General features: G+C 39.4%; 1 protein-coding gene across 5 annotated transcripts in view; it reads left to right on the forward strand.

Moving 5' to 3' along the window:
• LOC105384949 (stress-activated protein kinase JNK) overlaps positions 1–22,799 on the forward strand; it is an 86,954-nt gene that overhangs the window by 8,923 nt on the left and 55,232 nt on the right. The window lies entirely within an intron of this gene.

Raw genomic sequence — 22,799 nt, forward strand, 5'->3', positions numbered from 1 at the left:
CATTCCTCGTTGGTTGGATTAGATTTTAGTCTTGTTCTTTTTCTTTGGTTACCATCTCCTATCGGAAATCGGCAAGCATCTAGCTTATTTTCCCCTGTTAGTTCTTATTCCAATCCAACTAAGGTGGGTGGGACATATTGTTTAAATTTTACCAGTGTTGCAGTAGTTAGATATAGTACTTACAACTTTTTTATATTTATGGTATTTGTATTTTGTATGATATTGTGGTAATAAGTGACGGTTTATTTATAGGGAGAGTGTGCTTTGCTATGTGGTGTCAAGCGGCTTGCAAGAAATGTTAAGTTTTGGATAAAAGCAAATAACATTCTTATTTATTTCGCAGCTAATCTAACAGATTGAGTTGATAATGAAAATAATTATTTTTAACTATGATATAATTTTACAGAATAAAAATAATGGGTTGGTTTTAAAACAACTCTCCATTTATCGATTGACATGTCAATGCACTGCTAATTATATCAAATCCAGGTTGTGGCTGCATGAGGAAGTCTGAGGACACAGTGTTGTACCGCATATATATTGAAGAGGCCTATGTCCAGCTAATTATGTAAAAGTAATTAAATATAAACCTGTTACTCAAACTAGGATTCCCTGTGATATGGGAACAAAAAGGAAAGCGCGGTTTAATTACTTTTAATTGAGATGAACTTAAAATAAAATAACCCTGTTTTGTTTGATGTATGGCAGGCCCATGGCACGGGGGCCCTTTCCTAAACATTGTGCTATTAACCTCTTTTAGTGGTCGCGCCCCGAGGGTTAACGGCATGCAGGCCCTGGTGCCATCGCAGGGGGCTTTACGATTCTCAGTTACCTTAACATTAAACACAGTTGGTTTGTTCATTTCATATTTAACTTTTTGTGTTTTGTTCCTGATGTGAGCAACAATACTTATCTACGTAACATATAAAAGTAGCCGCAACGTAACGAGATAGCTGGGAATGAGAAAAGATTAAGATAATAAACCTTTTCTTCTTCAGCCTTCCGGAAACCCTCCATTTTGTGATTTCGCCTCCATTGGTCCCGCGGGGCCCTTTTAGCTCTTCAGCTTTTGATAGACCTCTAACGTTGGGATGATCTAGGCCCCACTCTACGGCCATCAAATGTGTATTAGGCTTATTCTTCGGACTAAATGGGCTATGAATGTTTTTTTTTCCTTGTCAAAATCTACCTAGTTATAAAATTTATTATCAGGCATACAATTATTATAATCAAGCCTTGTGTTTTCACAAAGTGTATAATTGACTGCTTTAGAACCGGATTATTTAATTCTGCTCCTAAACCTACTACAGGTTGACCGGTAGAGAATACTTTTAGCTAGTGCTAAAAGTATTATCCACGTCCACCTGATAACTTTTGAAAATTCATCAATAACTATAAACATAAATAAACCCTTCATAAAGAAATCGTTACATATCTTGGCCGTTAAATTTTCGGGTCCATTCTCTCTACCTATTCCCTCACACTGTAGATAAAGGTCAGGCCTCGGGCAGATCCGAAATAAGATGGCCGTTCGTTTAATCGGGGCTCGCTACGATATTGCATCTCTGCCCAGACGGCGGAGTTAGGTTTAACTACACTTGCTCACTTTCAGCAGTTTCAGTTGTTGTCTAAGCGCTGGCCATTCCCTCGTAACTTGCTGACGGATGTGCTGAGTTGGGTGTCGGACGGTGGGTAATTGATTAATTGCTAACGTTGTTATCTGATTAATCTGTTGTTGGCTTCGTGTTCTACGTAACTTGTAATTGTGATCCATATGGGGTTGTGCAGAGTAATTTCTGAACTACTTTTTTATTAACTTCGGTTAGATTAGGTTTGCAAACAATGTAACTTTTATGTGCCACATTCCTACAGGCAACATCTAGGCAGGCGCTAGCAGTAATTATGAAAACTTGCCAATAGCAGAGTACTCCTCTATCTAGTGGCAGTACAGCCCTACAAGTCAAACTTATATATGCTTATACAGGGTGATTGGTAAGTCGATGTATTCCTTTAAATGGGTTGTAGTCGAACTCATTTCCAGTCGATTGAACCCCATAATGCATTATCCGAAAGTCAACCATTTCTGAGTTATTGAAGTTTTAAGTTTTTTTAGGAATTTCGCCAAAATGTACGTTTAAAAGCAAAATATTTCAAAAAATAAGGATTTTTTAAATACTTTTTTGATTGTTTTGCATCGGTGACACCTTAGTCAACTAATCATAATCATTAAATGCGCCGAAAAATTTACAGATAAAATTCTTTTTAAATTTAGCTTTTTTGTTTTCACCTTTCTTAACATTTCAACTATTTTGAAGCACTGTGACTAAATTAAGTAAAATATTGCGCAATTAATGATTATGATTAGTTGACTAACGTGTCACCAATGCAAAATAATCAAAAAAGTATTTAAAAAATCCTTATTATTTTTAATATTTTGCTTTTAAACATACATTTTGGCAAAATTCCTAAAAATACTTAAAACTTCAATAACTCAGAAATGGTTGATTTTCGGATAATGCATTATGGGGTTCAATCGACTGGAAATGAGTTCGACTACAACCCATTTAAAGAAATACATCGACTTTCCAATCACCCTGTATATACGCGGATATTCTTCAATATACTCTTTACGGAGTATATTGAAGAATATCCGCGTTACTGCAAGCTGTATGACGTTCCAGGACACTTGTGTCCACCTACGCATACACATCGCATTATAGTAGAAGAACAAAAAGTTGCATTTTAAATAAGAGCAGCTTCTATTATGATACATTCATTTTCATTTTCAAAACATCCTCTGCGCATTGGTCTACTCAGATGTCTCCTAGTATACGCATTACGAAGTGTCCGCACGCGACTGAGCGGGGGCAAGGCCCTGTGTCTTGTTCTTATTAACGTGTCGGACACATTCCCCGCGCCGTCCCTCACGTGGGACACGGAAGACAAATGCCTGTCTCCCCCTGCACCTGTCACTTTCACTCCCACACCGACATCAACTATCTGAGCGGGATGGACGATGTGTGTATTGTAGAGGTTATCTGCTAATGATCGCTTGTTATTTTTCTGGTGTAGACAAGATATAATTAATACTGGTTTGTTTATACCATTTAAAATGCTTCGGGATAGTAACTATAGATATAGACTAGACTAAACCCCCATAATGGTTTCAAATGAGCTACAATGTCACAAATACCACACGTTTTAAATACAAATTATAAAACATGTAGCATAAAAACTAAAAGTTTATAATTTATTTGGAAGTTTGTAATTCAGACAAGTCCGGAGCCCGTGGAAAGTTAATTTTCATTCAGACACAAACAAGTAGCCCCGAGGGCTTCTCAGTGTAAATTTTGTGATCAACTTAGAAATTACTTGAAGGTTCTCGGCTTGGGAGAAAAACGTGCCTTCTATTAATAGCCAATTATTGACATGAACCCTACGTTGGGAAACTTCCAAAAGAAGGAGTTTGTTTTTTTCACAATGGATTGGTGTCAAGTACGCTACTTGCATTACTCATCAATATAATCTTCTTCCTAGCGTGTCATCATCACGACCCATCACGTCCCCACTGCTGGGGCACGGGTCTCCTTCCAATGAAGAAAGGGTTTTAGGCCTAGTCCACCACGCTGGCCCAGTGCGGGTTGGTGGACACCGCTAGCGTGTCGGTGACTAAAAATTTGGCTGAACTAGAATTTGTCACCTTGTCACCATGCTAAAAGGGTGAGCCTGTCAGATAATTTGTCGCAGGGTGCGCCGGACATATAAAGGATGAAGCTTCTCTCAAGGAAAGCACATTTTTGCACCCAGTTTCCTAATATTTCCCTGTAATAAATACATAGATTTTAAATGCCATAGCAACAGCTAGATCCTCCATCACATATTCGGGGAAACCTTCCACAGTAAATGTATTGTATGTATTTTATCTCTGCTCATTTCGGCCTTAGTGACGGCAGCAATAAGGAAACGTTTATCCCCTGCGGTATAAGACTTTGTATTTATAGACATTACATGAGGTATACATATACATCTACCTATTAAATAAACTTATCAATCATGTGATCCATCAAATTGAGTATTGATTGATGGATTTATCATAGGGAGGGAGGAGTATAAACTTATTAATAAATAATAGTATATTGAATCAATCATGAGTATGGGGAAACATTGTGAATTAATTATAACTTTCATTTTATTAGGGGTAAACGCATGTATGAAAAATAATGTACTTTATTTATGTTCAGGTAAGAATAACATAATCAGCCATCAAGTACCTAAGTGTGCTTATTATGTAGACTACCTATATCACCACCTTATAAGGTAAGTTTAGTAGTAAGTAATATGGCCTTCTGGGAAAATTTGATAAAATACATATTAAAAAAACTACCGAAATTGATTTTCAGTTCAATTTATTTGTAAAACCACTTTGTACGTTGTTGTTTCCTGAAGATGTCGTAGTCGTTGCTACGGAATTCGTAGCATCTCGTAGCGCTACGATGCTACGGCGTGGCGTAGCAGCTTTTACTACTAAAGTTTTTTCTTTTTCTCTTTGAGAATGGTTACAGATTTTGTCTCTTTAAAATGTATTTTCTTAAATTCAATTCCTAAATTGACTCAATAAAAGGCTATTACAGTTACGAAAAAAACAAGTAATCAAAATGGTAGTTCGGAAATTCGGAATCTCCAATACCCTAATGCTATAAAATCCTGTAACATTTCGGCTGCCCCAGTTCTAGGTCGAAGCTAAACTGGCATCGGAGTAATTCGTGCGTCGGCTCTGAACGCTTTGTCTTATCGACCTCGGCTAATACTCGGCCCATTCCCACCAACGCTATGTAAAGTATGTGAGGGAGAAATGGTACTGAAGCTTTACTCTGCATATAGGACCTAATCTGATTATTTTGGTAAATGCGTCATAAGGTGGGCAAAGCACATTATAGTTTGTGTATATAGAGTTCCGCAGATAATGCATTTCTTTTATATGCATTAAGTATACGGTGTTTGAAAATAAAAATATAACAAATTATCGTTTTAACTTTTATATGTATATCGATGTCAGCCTACAAAGATTCGAGCTACAGAGTATAGCTTAGTGAAGTAAACGTAGCTTCGGCTCAAAATGAAATCGTTTACGAGGCCCACTTTAAAACACATTAACGAGATATCTTCAGGGGACGTTCGACTTCATTTTGTCGCGAGAGACGCGCGACGTGGCTCGACGTGGCTCGCTCTAATCGCGCCTCGCCGGGAAACGCTGCCAATTTGGGACGAAATTAAAATGTTAACTGACGTCATGCCATCTCCTTCACTCTCACTTTATCTCGCGTGTCAAGTGGCACCTGCAGCAATTGCTGAACGTGATTTTCTTTCTTCGTACCGCAGGCGTGAAGCTCTTATGTGGTGTAGCGTTGGCAATTCGTATTCTGTAATCTTTCTATCTGATGCTTACAGACTAAGGAGGTCTTTTTCAGATTTCTTTGTGAATGGCTACAAATCCCTACAGAAAAATGTTACGAAAATGTACGCAAAAATAAAAACGAAACCTGAAAAGGATACACAGAAAATAGGACGAGGAGTACAGATGTGTTTGTCAATTTGTTGAATCGACGCTTTTTTGTAAGCTAGCGAGGACGAGCCGACCGTGTATTATACTAAAGAAACTAGTAAAATGTAGAGCCGTTTTTAGGGTTCCGTAGCCAAAATGGCAAAAACGGAACCCTTATAGTTTCGTCATGTCCGTCTGTCCGTCTGTCCGTCTGTCACAGCCGATTTACTCGGAAACTATAAGTACTACAGTGATGAAATTTGATGGGAATATGTGTTGTATGAACCGCTACAAAAATATGACACTAAATAGTAAAAAAAAGAATTGGGGGTGGGGCCCCCCATACATGTAACTGAGGGATGAATTTTTTTTTTTCGATGTACATACCCGTGTGGGGTATCAATGGAAAGGTCTTTTAAAATGATATAAAGTTTTCTAAAAAACATTTTTCTTAAAGTGAACGGTTTTTGAGATATCAGCTCTCAAAGTCGTAAAAAGTATGTCCCCCCCCCTCTATTTTTATAACTACGGGGTATAAAATTCTAAAAAAAATAGAGGTGATGCATGCTAATTAACTCTTTCAACGATTTTTGGTTTGATCAAAGTATCTCTTATAGTTTTTGAGATAGGTTGATTTAACTGTAATTTTGCTGCTACGGAACCCTTTGTGCGCGAGCCCGACTCGCACTTGGCCGGTTTTTTTCTATTGGAATAACCTAAATTTATTTATTTAGACCCCTTTTCCTAATTCAACTTGTTTTTGCGGCCAGTATACCCCAATTTAAAACATAATAAATAGTCCGATGCAAAATTCGTCCAATAGTCTAACCGCTGTTTTTTTACGTTAACAAAGCACAATGTGCTACACCTGGATTTATGAAATTTATTAGTGGCGTAAGAAACGCGGCTTATTGACTAACATAGTCAGAAATCTGTGCCATCGTAAATTATCTTCAAATATTTCAGTTGTATTCCGGGGTAAAAAGGTTTTATCTAAACAGCCGCACATAAATTAGGGCAGCCATTTTGAAATGGAGCCCGCGGTCGTAAATCTGCCGCGCGTCAGTCCGCGCGCTTGCACCACTACTGGAACAAAAACTGTCCTGACACTTTGAATTTACATTTAAAATACAACTTGCGATGTTATTTCCGTCTGTAAATATGTGGACAATGCCTTTGTTTTGTTTATGTGTTATTATAAAGCGCACTGCACATACACATATCAAAGTCGCCGAACCGTTTACAATGCCCAGTGGCCTATGTTCTTGATATATCGGTTTTAATTTCAAGGCTATATACGCGTAAATGGTATAAAATGGTGGCATTACACCGTTATCACTAGTTTAAAGGGATGTAGCTTATTTAAAAAAAAGTTTATAATGTAATGCCTATAAGTTACTCGTATGAATAAGGTTGTTGAAATGTTCAAATAAACAAGCAAATCATAATAAATCACATTACAGAACCACCCTATAAAGCACGTACAAACGGGGATGAGACGCGCTGTATGACAGTTCAATCCTTCCTATATTTCTGTACCGCTTCCGATGCGCTCCCTGTCTCAGCGGCGATACAGCTGTCCCGCTGATGTATGGTGTCTAGACCGCGCCATGAAACCTGCACAGATATTCACAACATTTTTATATTAGGTGTGTGCTCTGATATTTCAAGTTTTATTTCGCTAGAAGTATGAACTAAATGTGTTCTTATTGACTGAGCATGCTCAGTGACGTTGTCGATAAGTTGTACCGGGTGTTTTAAAGTATTTTTATTCTTTTTCGTACAAGGAGAAATTGAGTAGATATGAATCTGCAGATTTATAGCTCATCAAATCAGAATCCTATCATTTTGCAGCTATACCTTCAGGCAGCAATATCATTATTGGTCGTTCTCAATACCTACTACGAGTACATGAAGGTGGACATCAACTCCACATTGGCAGAAGGGGTATTGATTCGACTTAAAAAAAAAAGTTCTGAAAGTGTATAAGACTGAAATGATTTGCTTTTAACAAAGAAGTAATGAGATGTTTCTCTCACAATCTTCCAGCCTTCAGTACACACAGATTCAGTAACAAACCAATAATAAGTGTAGTGAAGTGGCGAAAGGGAATCCTTTGACGGCGCGCAGTAGCTTCCACTCTGCACTGCCGGTTATATTACCACACAGCGTACCCACTCCGACCTACCGACGAATACGGGTGTTACTAGGCACCTCTAAACCAACGCCATAGAGCTGTGGCTGGCTTAAATTGTTCGTAAAGTGGGAGTGCACGCACTGGCTACACTAATTTTGCGTCAACATCCATCCGAGGGTGCGACCCTCCGGCAAATATCTCGCACAGTGTACCTACGGAAGTGTAGTGAATACTTTATTCATGACTAAACTATGTTGTTGACACGGATTTGTGTTTGAAATTGAGGGGCGAGTTCTCTGAATTATTAAGCTATTTGAATTTTTACTTGCATATCAGTATGGTATACCTATTCATAAACGTGACGACTATCTCTTGCATATGGCAGCAGAAGCGCATTTCTGGGCACGTTATTTTCGGTTCTATATGTCTCATCAAATTATAACATGTCTCAAGATTTCATAAGCGATAGGTATTCAGAGTTTGCCTCACCCATTTCATAAAACTCCGCTCCTCCATCAACACCAGAATGTAATGTGCTACTTATATCAATTTATTCTCTACATAATTGCCTACACTGTACCTCAGTCAGGTTTGAAAACCTCCCGCTTCATTGGTTCCTGCGGGCTGGAGTGCGAGTGTGCGACACACATACATAATAAACGAACGTGTTCTATTTATAAACTGAAAGCGCAAATTCGGTATCACCCCTGCGACCAGGGGGTCACTCTATATGACGAAAGACGAAGTTTCGGAGCGCTGCTGTCCGCGCCACGACTCTATCTCGTGGTATTAAACGAGCCGATTGCACGACAGCTCTCGTTCGATCGTTTTTCGTCAGTATAGAGTAACCCTCCCTCTACCTGCCTGTTTGAAGTCACTGCTTATTGGTTTACTGTGCAATATGGCTTTTGAAACGTAGCGTGGGTCGGGATTTTGCAGCTTTTGTTGTTTTATCAGCTTTTCTCGGATAAATTTTGATTAGGTGGCTATTATTAGTAACCGAAGAGCTTTTCCAGGTTGTTTTTCATTCTGCATCGTTGTTTAAAAGTTTAAGCTTTGATATTGTTAAATCTACGGGTAAACTCCTCTCTCTTTATTCTTCGTCATCTATCTGGCACCGATAATCGTAATAAAACTCGAAGCAAACGGTAATCCAGCATAGTTTCAACACTCTGACGCGTTGACGCCAGTACAAATATTAAAATTTACACCATAAATAACTTAACCATAGATGTACATGTACAGTATTGTACATGGACGGACAGATTCAAAAGGCGTGTATACAAATAACTTGCAGCCGTCTCTTCAGGCGGGAAAGGGCGGTGCCATCATGGCGGCCATTGATGCAGTGAATGCGTATTCAGGGCGGCTGAATGCAGCTATCGCGCCACACACCGCCGCGCCGCGTATCTCTGGCTTAGCGAGAGAATCGTGCGGATATTATTTACACTGATATGTACAAATGAGGCTGTGAGGATAGCGGTGCTTTTGCCGTGTCGACGGCTGTTAATCTTAGGTGTTTTAGTCTCCTTTCTCTTAGCGTTATCTTTATTTAAGGTCGGTTTTGTGCCATTTTTTTCCCTATCCTCTATACCCTCATTCACTCCAGTTACTCCAGGAAATTCTATTATTATTATTGTTTTATTCTTTATTTCTTTATGTAAAAGGTTCAGGAGAGGGATATCGATTAACTATCTTACATATCTTGTTATGTAGGTATGGTTATAAATAACCTTCCCAGCAAGAAAAACAACGATCTTCTCTATTATCCACATCTCCACCCGCGTACCGCAACCCTTTTCACCCGATACTCTCGACAGCTCGCGCCAACACTGCGCGTGTGGCCCTCGACCGCGACAGTGACTCGCGGATCGACTCTCGACTCGATCTCGACGAGCTAACGAGCGCCGCTCGAGTGTGAGGCTGCAGATACCACGGGGCTGTGGGCGCCAATATTTATAAATAACATATACATAGGTAAAAAGTTTGTTTATAACAACTGATCAGTAGTGGCTGGATGAGGAAGGCCGAGGATAGAGGGCTGTAGCGCTCCTTGGAAGAGATCTGTGACCAGTAGTAGACGATTATGGGTGTCGTTGCATCCGTCATACTTAGCAACTTTCATTATAACACCAACGGAAAAGCTGAAATTTTTTCCTCTGCCTTCTGGAGGTTCACTGTTAAAATTCCAGCCTGTATAGCTGCATTCACACGACAGAAGAAGAGGCTGATAGTTGTATTTCAACCAAAAAAACCTATTCAAAAAGTTATGTGCCGTAAGAAACTAAGGTGGCAGACTCATAGATGTAGGCGTACAATTTTCAACACCCCTTTTATCGTGCGTTTGCCACTCGAATAGGTTGTACGACATTATATCTATCTCGTGATGCGATAGACTGTGGAGTGCTCTCGGCAGTAACGAGCAACGAGGAGGCTTCTACGGGGAGGCTTGTTTATATACAATATACATTCTGCGATATGTTTGTGGCTGCCTAACCTGGCGTAAAACTATGTACCATGTCATGTAAAATGTAGAATGTCCGATGTCCGTTCCGTTCTCTGCCTTACACTGATAATATTGCAGAAGTTTGATAACTGAACGATATCATGATTATACGAGTAGTTTTACGATTCTTCTTCTTCAAAACAGGATTATAAAAACGATATTTGTTGTATCCAAATATAACGAAACATTTTGTCCCAAAACAGTCGCAGTCCATTGTCAGAATCACCGAAAGGGTTCTTGACTGATGATCGGTCGTTTCTTGCCGTGATGACGGTGTATAATGGCTTGCTTACAATTTGAATGGCAGTTTTTACCATAATGTCGTTCACTATATGAAGATAAATGTGCCAGGATATTGATAGTCAACAAGCAAACGATTGTGAGTTATGTATTTTGAGCATAGGTATTACTCGTATTTGCAGGAGTAGAATAAAATAGGCTTTCAGTCAGCTGTTTAAGTCGCTATACACTTGTCAAACTTACAAACTGCCTATTAATTCCCGCAAACATTTTCTGAAGTTGGTAGTTTGGCCAGGTAGTACCTAGGTACTTGTGAAACTGGCCGTACCTGTAGCATACACCGCTATCATCTTGCGTATAATATGCAAAAGTTGCTCTCTACACAGTAGAGTGTACATGTCGCAGGCATTTTGTAAGGTCTCGCCGTTTACAAACGGCGTCGGCAGTTTACAAACGCTCGCTGTTTTGTAATATGCCGAATATGCATTTTATATTGCCGTGTCATTTTATAATATGCCAAAACATTTCATTGACAATCCATACGCCGTTTACATAATGCCGCGGCAAATTGAAGAATTTAGTTCTGGTTCCTACCACGCGCGGCGCTGTTGATCACGACAACAAAAATGGCGTCAAATAGTGGTTCTGTGACTCAGTAAATACTAAAAACAGTGCAAATATTATGAGTGTAAAAGCATTTTTATCAAATAATTGTGACTTTAAAGTCATTTATTACAGTTCAGGAGCAGTAAAAAGGCCGTAGACAAACGACAAAGTTTTTGAGGTTATCCCGCACCTAAAAACTAGTTCGTTATCCATAGATCCCGGTGTACGGAGGACATATGCAGGATATTAATTTAGAGCTTCATAAATTGTTTAGTAAAGTGTTTAGCGTTTTCCTAAGTTTAATGCATTCGAGCACCAGTGTTTGTTTTTATCTGGAAATGCCTAGTTTTATTGTTTTGTGTAAATGACTATTACGTTTATTTTATTTACGTTTTTTTATTAAAATGTATCTTTTTATTAAATATTTAAACTTATGTAGTACCTGCTTAGGTACCTACTTTAGACCAAGTTCGGCTTCGCAAGCCACGTACGAGCACATGCCAGGAACTGACAAGGTGTCGCCGTCGACGGACACGTCGTGGAGGACATCACATCACCTACTTTAGAAAACAAAAGTAAAAAAATCTTACTTGAAAGCCTGAAAAAAAATCAGGTTTCATTTGTTCAAAGTTCAAAGTGTGTTTTATCATGGTCACCCTAAAACTGCAAGTAACATCGAAATTAGAACGATTGAACGAGTTATCAATATGCCTTCGGCAAATTAAAAAACAGCGAGCATTTGTAAACTGACGACGCCGTATGTAAACGGCGAGATCTTACAAAATGCCTGCGACATACACACGGCTCCTGTATCTTGTTTGATCATGCGGCACTTGCCTCGTCTGGCGTCTGGGGCAAGTGCAACAGACGGCGGTACCGAGTGGCAATTTGCAGCTGATGCATGGACACCGGCGTCGTGTCGTCGAGTTTATTGTTCGAGGACGCCATTTTGCTTGAAATTTCATTGGCCGTCATGTTAGCTTCAGCTCCAAAGTCGGCCTGCCTAGCATGAGTTTTACGGATGCCAAAAATGCAAATGTCTTTATTTCTATTCCGAATTAGTTAAGTGGAAGATAGTGTGCCCTAGCTTTCTGAATAGGTAGATAAGGCCCAAACCAATTGAGGGCGCAAATCCCATGAAATACATCTTCAATAACCATTTATTCGGTCGACTTGACCGCAATGTATATCGAATTGACTCGCCATGTCCGAACGTTTGCCCCTAATGGCCGAGCTAATGTCTTTCCCCGAACACTTTCACTTTTCGTGCAATTAATGCGCCCTAAGCACTTATTTCTGCGAGTGTAAACGGGTCGGTGCATTAGTCTAGACTAGACTAAGTCTGGCAGACGTCTAAAATTGCGCTTTTAGAGCTAAACAAGTCAGGTTGTCCTGTGTAGAAAACCTGTATACTAGGAAAGTTGTCTGGCGCCCTTATAGCATAAGAGATAAGAGGGAAAATGAGGTGGGGCTTTGTTGGTAGGTTTTGTAAGTAGAGGTGTACGGTGCAGGTGTGGCTTGAGGCGACAGTAGTTGATGCGACGGGAGGTTCAACTTAAATGAATTGTGTGATGTTCAACGGCATTTGAGAAAACAAACTGCATCTTGTGGAGTACATAATATGAATATCTTTACTCATAACTAGAGAAGCAGAATGCCAGATTACATCGGTATTTCACATATTCTGTTAATAACAGGTCTCAGTGGAGATAAATAAACCTAGTCATAGCTCATAAGGCGAAAACCAGATACATGACACACACTTACTTCTGTAATGAAGAGCCTACTAGTTATATTCATACTTGAAACGTATTTCTTTAGTTATTCTGTAAAGTTTTTATCGAACTGTACATAACTAAACTTTTTAGAATCAATTTTAGTGATGGGCCGAATGTGGTTTGAACCGAAGTTCGGCTTCGGCCGAACATTCGGTTAATATAAAAAGTTCGGCCGAAGTTCGGCCGAACATTCGGTAAAATTTGTTGCCTTTGTAATTCTAATATACAAGGTGGAATTTCCTCAGTAAAGCTTCCGAAGGCAGGGAAAGGGAAATGTACCCAAAATATTGAACAACTTCATAAATTGTCGATGAAATCCCGAAAAAACGAATCTGTTCTATACATTTTAATTTGTTAATTACGTAGGTATTTAACAGGTACCTGCACTTGGCTCTCTCGAATGGAGCCTTTTAAGTCTAAACTACCTTCCATTTCCCACCACGCTGGTCCACTGCAGGTTGCACATATCTGGATGTGCTAAATCTAGATAATAATATGCAGGTTTCCTCGCAAAATTTTCCTTCACTGTAAGAGTGATTGTATACATTGTACTTAAATTCCAATGAACTCATAGTTACTTGTCAGCGCTGGGATTCGAACCCGCTTGGAACCCGAACTCTGGCGTCAAAAGCGGGCGTTTACCCGACTGAGCTACCACCGCTCTTTAGAAACATTACTATTTAACAGCTGTGTTTTCTTCGCCTTTTCGTTCAAAAAGTGGCCAAGCATTACAGGTAGACTGACCCTCTAACAAAGTACGTCGCCGATTCCATGGCGTACACTGTATTCCATACAAAATTGTAGAAATGGGTGTATGCCGAATGTTCGGCATTTGAACCGAATTTCGGCCGAATACCGAAGTTCGGTTAAACCTGCCGAAGTTCGGTTTAACCGAATGTCTACCGAATTTCGGCCCATCTCTAATCAATTTACAATAAATGTTAATTGTGGTTCATTACAAGTAAATACAGAGGCGTTCTTTGGTTAGCTTCAACCACTCCGAGCCACCAAACATCAGAACTATAAACAAGTAATGAGTGAACTCTAGCACTCAGAGTTAATTAAGTTTTCACTAGTGTATAAAGTGTCCTGAAGTTTTCTCTTAATTAAAATTGAGATCGTCTGAAGGCTTTATTGAGATCGGGCTGGAGTGTTCTTTTGACAAGTTACTGTTCTGTGTTTAGTAAACCATTCCATTGTTTGTCGTTCATCAAATTTCTTGTTTGAAAATGCTAATGTATTTTCATTGCACAACTTCGTTTAATTCCATAAATTGCTTGGTGCTTTTGCTGACATCCTGTAAAAGCTTCTCTTCACATACGGTTTTCCCGTAAGCCATCCATCCTACCATATAGGTATCATAATATCATTGCGATTTTTTTTTACCTGAAACGAAGATGAAACAACATTTTAATCATTGTTCTACGGACAGTAAGTATGGATTAATTTATCAGTTAACATTTAATCAGTGAACCAGTTGGCACGGAGATAGGGCTTCGTCTTGAGTCTAGACTTGACGCCAGACTTGCGGCGCCAGGCGACCGCCCACTCATACTCTCCACCGTATACCATAACAACAGTAACAAGATTTGATATAAAATGATTAAACACAGTACCTATATTTTACTATGTACCACAAGATTATTTATTTATTTATTTTTTATTTATTTTTGATGAAGATTATGGAGGAGCGAAGGTGTTGCCACTCCTCCATTGAAAAGGGGAGATCCCCCGACCAAGCTTGCGGCGGGCGGTTTAGCTTGGTGGGCAACTGCCCACGGACGATTATTTATTCTCATTTTCTACTAATGGCTACTATTACCATATTGGTAGTCAGGCGTTTTCTATAGTCGTAAAGCTGTATATTTTCTCTAGCAGTTCATGATAAAGATAACAAAAAAAAACAAACTGAAATAGCAGATAAGATTCATCACAGTCGCCATAAAGCCCATCTACGAGTATATCACTGAATACAAATGATTTACTACAATATATATATGCGTCCGTTTGCCACTGAGACTCGCCTACAAATGGGACAGTTACTTGACTATTACGTCTCTAGCGGTAGACTTGGCAAAGCTACCAGGAAGAATACGTGTAGGAAGGAAATGACGCCTGCACGCTCCACGGCGCATGGAACATAGCATATCGACGCTCTTTAAGATCTGCCAAGCTCTGTAATAAGTCTTAGTAAAAACCCAGAAATTGAATATACTCAGAAATATTAATGAAAACAGTTGGGTAGTAGTCTCCCAATAGGGCAAGAGTACTTATATATTTTGTATTTTCCAATCGTATAAATATATGGAAATGCCTGCTTATGTAGGCAGGAGACATACAGCTATACTTAATTACTTATACAATACAATACCTCTCAATCGTTCAAAGATCGTTCCTCACGACATGTGAAAGACAACACCATTTCATTACTCAAGCTGATACAATGTCGGCACTCTCCCAGCTTATGAGATTACGGACAGTCGCGCCAATCTCGCCCCTGTCTCCGGAGAATAAAGCCTTCGTGGCGTGTGCGAGATATTATCATATTACGTATGATATGAAGTGATGGGTGACTCGGCTAAAAATAGTCGCAGCCTTATTCGTGCGAACGGTCGCTAGAGTAAAACGTAGTAACCTCACCCGAGTCAGCTATATCTATTCTAAAAGTGTACCGTATATTCGAGTCAATTTAAGTCTTAAAATTGTATTGATAATCGGATGGATCGCGAAAAATAAACGTCAATTCTAACGGAAAATTAGTTTTCTAAGAGTATTCTCATTAGGGCTAAGGAAATATTTAATGAAATCACACAATAGCGCGGACCCATTGTGTCCTCGGAAAGGTTTCTAGCCCGAGTCAAGCGCCGGTGGCTTATCAGCTTACGTCTCGCCTTACCTCTGTAATTCATCTTCATTCATTATTCGCTCATTTGGACACCCAGATTAATTAGATACTTAAGTAAAAGGGACACTTACTTAAACATACATTATGGTTTAAGTATCCGTGTGGACCTTTTTTTAGAATTCTAGTTGTCGTTTCAAATTAGAAAAGAGAAAATTTCTGACTCCGGACATCTTACAAGATAACATGCTAAACACGGTATGACGTAACAATTTAAAAAATCTTGGGACAAGCTTTCAAAATAATAATTTGTCTATATCATAGGCCGGCGCATGGCATAATTATCTACGTATTTATATATACGCCACTATATCGCGATTCGTTTAACACATCGATGGTATTGGAGCAATTACCAACATTGTACATGCTATTAGCTAAACAGTAAGCAACAAGGCTGCACCTGTACCCTGTTCACACGGCTGCTGACTAATGGTGGCCGCAGTGTTCTGTAGCGAAGTGGCCAACTTCGCACGACTTGGCAACTTGGCAGACGACCGCTGCTCAGTAAACTTCATTCATTTACCATCCAGGGTCTGGCTTCAACCATGCGCGAGAACTTAGACCCTGTGTTGGATACGTTGTAATTGCGTTTTAATAAGAATGTTTTTTTAGTAAGTGAGCATGTTTGGCCAAGTCGTGGATGACAGTTTCTGGTAGAATTAATGACAAGGTCTTTGGGTTTTGGCCGAAGTTTTTATTTTGGTTATAATATGGAACAAGTTGATTCCAATTCACAAGTTACCACACCCGGTCTGTATAGGTACGCCATTATGTAAAGACAGTGGAAAAGTCCAGACATCACGCAAATTCAAAATCCATTATCGCTACTAGTCTTAACTGTAATATGAAATAATGCCGGCAGTGCTAGAGCTCCGCTAAGTTATTCATGGGCACGGCATGGGGCATGGATAACATTAATTGGTCGCCTCGACAGTGGACATTAATAATGAGGCTTTTAATGTGGCTATTTGGCACGAGTCCCTCACTTATCAGATTGTGGAGGCGAGGAGCTCGGGTATACTAGATTCCATTGCTGGTTCACTGAGGAGTCAGTGCTTTCAGTTTCAGGTCCAATTATTCTTGTATAACTAGACAATATTGCCGCTGGTTATCACCTTATGCCTATTCATCTTGCGTAATGTCGTAAATACTTATATGTATAATAAATACTTTTGTTGATTTCCGTGATTGTTATTTCTAAAGGCCGTGTAACTCGGCCTCCTATCGCAAACTTGTTTTGACATCTATTTTCGGATTCAAATTGTATTGAACTTAACACTAATTAAGTACTACGTAAATGTTGCTTTGTTTTTACTTCGCGCTAGGCCCCCTGGCCGCAGCGTGTGGTGTCCGCAGTGGCGGCTGCGGTTTCACTCATTAGCATATTGAGGCATATTCAAATGCAAACTAATTGACCACTGTTACAGTCTCTCTACATATATTGCATGGATGATTGGATGTTGTTGTTAATAAAATAATTATTAATATAAGGTCGCTATGATTTCGATATATATATAATAATATGAAGCAAAACAGTATAAAGCAATGTCGCTTCTATAGTATGTATATGCATAAAACTACACAACAGATTTTGATGCGGTTTTTTTAAATAGATTTAGTGATTTAAGAGGGTTTACACTCTTCATGGTAGGATTAATAACAGGACATTGTTGCGTGAATAAACACTTATATACCATAGGTAACTCAACTAGTCCTTTATGTAGGACATGTAAGGAAGTAGATGAGACGGTTGAACATATTCTGTTAGCTTGTCCACCTACTACAGAAACAAAATTATCTATTCTTGGACCAACAGAGCGCCTACCTCAGCTATTACAACACCCAGGCCTGCTACTCCAGTTTACTCGGGAGCTAGGCTGGCTGAGCTGAAATCAAGATATGTACAAAGGTTCCACTCGAGAGAGCCACGTACAGGAACTTCACCCCCTATGAGAAGAGACGAGAAGGAGTGTTTACACATTTATTACGGCGTAATGCGTACATTATGAAGACAAATTGTGTTGCTACAAATTTTATGAGTGCGAAAAATACTTGATACTTCACGAATCGGCTCTCAGCTCCTCTACTGTAGTATCAGATACTAGATAGTCTAGATACGTAGTACCTATCTGCAGTTTCCTCGCCGGCGACAGTTGCTAAACGACCTAAATCCCAGCTCTGCCGTCGGCACCGTGTATAGAGAGACCAGTGACTTGACCGCATAGATACGGTTACTGCGTAGATATGTCGATCGACAATCGAATCTCGGGACTAAATAGGTACAAGGTACAAGGTAGGTAAGAGAGCATTCCAGATTACGTGTTTGTAGATGGGCTTGATCATGGATGGAAGAGTATTCGCGAATGAGGATGAGAATGTATATTATTATATAATTTATTTATTTATTTATTTAATCCTTTATTGCACAAATATATAAATTAGTGTACAAAGGGTGGACTTAATGCTAAAAGCATTTTCTACCACTCAACCCACAGGAAGTACAGGAGAAATATTATATTATCATTGGTTTAGTTACCGAGCCATTTACTGCATGTAAATTGTTACCTATTATCGAATGGTGATGCAGTCTCATTGATTGAGTTTTAGTAGCAATTCACTGTAGGTAAATTTTATCGGTGTCTATTTATTCCTTAACTTATTTTACGTACATTTATAGTGTAGTAAGTAGCAGCACTGTCCCCGGGCTGCAGCTAAGTGCAGCAAACAGCTCGCGGCGTGCCCGGAATGCTGAACAGGGGGGTCACTCTATATGACGAAAAACTAAGTTTCGGAGCGCAGGTGCGCGAGCCACGACTCTTAGGCCCGGGTCTCCTATTTACGCAGTAGGTCGCGTCCAGCGTCACGCCGTAGGCCGCGTCACGATGCTCACTATAGAAATGTACTGATGCGGTCTCCCTCACACGCCGACGTTGGCGCGTAGACGCCGTAGGTAGGCCGTAGGACGTTGATCGAAACGTTTACGTCAAAGTCGGACGCCGCATATAGCATAAAATAGGAGACCCAGGCCTTATTAAACGTGCCGATCGCACGACAACTTTCGTTCCTTCGTTTTTCTTCAGTATAGAGTAACCCTCCAGAGCTCGATCACGTCTGCAACGCGCTGGTTCTGTCACCTCTAATGCTGTTTACGTTGTATTACCAAGTGCCTCTATAAAGGGTGTTCAAAAGTGGTTGGACAGTTCAAACTCGATTAGATGTTGTCGGAAACGTAGAAGACAGCGACATAGTTTTGTTTCCACTTGTTTCTAGGGGTTCATAGTCTTCAGAATATGTGTTAAAGACAAAGAAAGAATGTTCAGCTATACTAGAAGACTACATACTATACGAGTAGACTTCACCTAAATACTAGTGATGATAAGTTTCTATTCCTATTAAACAAATGTAGGTGCAGCATAGGTGCTTAACATCATGTCTAAACCTATAACACTCGTTAATTTCCTACATGAATCAGCAGCAGATAACTTGTTAATGTCAGTCACTGCGTCGCTCGCAGATCGATGCTGGCTCGTCTGGTTCAACAGTTAATAGTTAGTACGCGGCAGCAATCGGCTAATTCACTAATCAACCACTATTTATAACTATTTATTATTAATTACTTTTTCGTCATGAAACAGGACAGTATAGGATACGAGAAATAACTGCACATAGTTGCCACCCACATGATCTCTTAAAATTCTGATTAACAAAAGCGTTATCCTCATTTCCCTTATGCAAATCGCTGTTGAAACCTAACAGGTGAGCATGTATCAAGTTATCATCGTCTCCCGACGCACGAGGCGGACCCTTGAGAATAAACACATTAACCCCTCGGGAGTGTTTGTGCTCGCGACCGCGACCGTGAGGGAACATTACAGGTGGAGACACTTAAAATCACTTGAGCTTCGGTGGAAGATAACGATATTTGATGATTAAACATAAGTGTGTTTGAGCATAGGAAAATAGTCATTCGTTTTTTATAGAGCGCAGCGAAGTTATTTGGATGCGTCTTCTAAAGTTTTATCGTGAAAATTCCAAATGCAAGCTTTGCACATAATAAACTTACATAACATGCTATTATAATATTATGTTAAATCAAAAGAATATATCGATTCAGCATTATAGAATCAAAAGTTGCCTTTGTTACATTCTCATTCTAAATCCACAGTGAAAACATTCATGTATATTTCAAAATACATGATTCATTAGGTTCGCTTCCACAACAATATATCATCCGATATTTCTCCGCCGAGTAGAACCATCAAACGATTCATCAAACTCAATAGAAAATTCAATAAATAGTTTCTCCAACTTGAAAGGTCAACAGTCTTGCAGCTCGATACTCAGTACGAGTTTGAAGCGGACCGTTTTATAGGTCATTTCGATGTAAATTGTTGCACGCCATCTCTATTGAACTATTCCATGAGCGAACCAGTTCATGTAAATTTAATGGAAATCGCCATTGTGGCCCGCAGTTTTTATATAAACTGTTTTTGTTGAGAAGTAAATTTTATTTCCAACTCAAATTATTTTTCTGGTATTCTTTAAATGGTCCACACCATTTAATTTTTTATGGGATTGCAATCGTTTGAAGTGTTTGAACGCGCATATCTGAACTTGCCTTTACCAGTAAATCGCTGACCATGTTTGGTCGAGCGAAAGGCTGCACTCTCGGTTGGTGGCTACCAGGGCATCATGGCATTGAGCGTCTGCGGCTGGCCTCAAGGCTGTATCACTCAGTGCCACTCCGTCGACCTCGGCCGCCTGCCAGAAACGTTCAGCACACGCCTGAAGTCTCTGTTGCTAAGTGCTAGTTTCGGCAGAAATTGGTAAGACAGTAAACGCTGTAAAGTGCTACTCATTTCAAGGAGCATGTGTAGTAATAATGGCGTACAACCTTCTACATGTGCTACGAAGTGGCTACGAAAATTCAGTGGCGGGAAAATCTCAATTTTGTGTACAACTTGATACAGCTTCCGTTAAAAATTCGAATTCGAAACTGCAAGCAATCAGTGCAGAGTTCTAAGTTTTTACCAATTTATAAGTGGCCTAGTTCCGGCTAATCCGCCCGTACGGTCGTACGTGATAACGTGTGAGAGTGTGTGTGTGTGTGTCTGTGTCTGTGTCTGTGTGTGTGTGGTCGGAGTACCAGGCGGCAAGGCGCGCGAGGAGGTTAATTATTCACGAGGAGCGGCCGTGGCGTTTGACGGACTCTTTTTATGACGTCCCGGTCACTTTTTTCTTTTTTGTAGTCTATCAACCGTAAAATACATCTTACGTATTTTCTTTTTACTACGATTACGAATATCTTATAACGAGCTGTTCCCGCGAGCTTCGCATCGCCTTAAAAAGTTTTCTCGTGGGAATTCCGGGATAAAAAGTAGCCTATGTTTTTTCTCAGGGTCTAGACTATATGTATACCAAATTTCATTCAAATCCGTTCAGTAGTTTTGGCGTGAAAGAGTAACAGACAGACACAGTTTCTTTCGCATTTATAATATTAGTTAGGATTGTGTAAAAAAACGATCTTAATCTTGCTGCGGAACTTGTGGCCATTGAATTTCCATTTGCTTACCTGCACATTCTGTCCTATCTGCAGCTTCTATTGTCATCTTCAATTGATTATTTCCATCGCTGACATAAACAGTTCTCCGGTGATTCAGCAAAAAACTGTGTAATAAGATTACTCCGCTCCGGTCGATACTTCACAGTCGACTCGGGAGCGACAGAGATAACTCGTTTATAGCTTTGAACCATTTGCACAGTCCTCGGAACTCTCCTCGGCTCGCTACTTTAAATTTTAACCGGTTTTCATCGATCTTCCTTATTGAACCTGGTTGAGTTTTCTGAAACAATTTTCTATAGACAAAATGTCCAACCACTACTGTTCTGAAAAATCCGCATTTTTGGTGCCTCAAACGTTGATCAATATACCACAAGTTGTTATAGGATTTTATACTCTTGACGAGGTAGAACATTACAACCGACTAACTGTACTACACAAGTATACATACAGGGTGACCATTTGTACCCGTCCACGAGGGGACAAGTTGCGCTGCGTTTGACAAGCCTTGTTATTTCAGAGGGTGCAAACTTAAACGAGGAAAACTGACTTCTTTTTGTTGTAAAGCGAGACTTTTCAATAGAACCGTATGTTTTGAGGAGAGAATTTTTATAGCTTTTTATTTTACTGCGATTCCTTTTCAAATGTATGTATGTTGTGTTTTCTATGTATAGTTATGCCAATCCATGACCTATGTGTGAATTAAATATAAGGAGTAGATTTTTCTAAAATAAATTTATCTGTGGCAGCAGGCAATCTTGTTGTTAGATTTGACCGACCACGAATAGGTAGGTATCATAGATTTTCATAGTCCTCTGGGTGTTTAGAAGCCAGTGAAACAGGTTATTGGCCAGTTGTCACTGATGTGAAGGTGTTTGTTATATTATGCGAAACGTAAGTTTCATGATAAGTCCGACCAAAAAGACACTTTAGCTTCAAATTAGATTAAAATATTAGATCTCATTCTTAGTAATATAAGTAATCTAGAAAACTCAGTTCCACTGGAAAATTTAAGCAAATTAGATAAACTACATCCTGGTTTGTTACTAAACTTTCCACTTACTAGTCTTCAATATTTAAAATCTAATGAACGCCCCTCACTCAACTACTATAAGGCCGACTTTGATAGTATTAATTTAGAACTAAACTCTACCGACTGGCATTCCGAATTCTCTAACTGTGATAATGTAGATTCTATGGTTTGTATACTTAAGGATAAATTAACCTCTGCTATTGATAAATTTGTACCCAAACGAACTAGAAAAATGTCAAGATATCCTCCATGGTTCACCAAACAACTAATATGTCTCCTAACTGAACAAAACAAGTTAAGAAACAAATACAAAAAGTTTAAAAACCCTAGAGACAAATTTGAATATGAATTACTGCGTAGCCGATGTCATAAACTCTTAGATAAATGCTACTCTGACTATAAGTGTAGACTGGAGAATGAAATGCATTCTAATCCCAAAGCTTTTTGGCGTTATGTGAAGGATAAACGTAAAGGAGCTTCGACTATACCTACAGT

Source organism: Plutella xylostella, chromosome 3 (assembly GCF_932276165.1).
Source record: "Plutella xylostella chromosome 3, ilPluXylo3.1, whole genome shotgun sequence".
NCBI classification, from domain to species: Eukaryota; Metazoa; Arthropoda; class Insecta; order Lepidoptera; family Plutellidae; genus Plutella; species Plutella xylostella.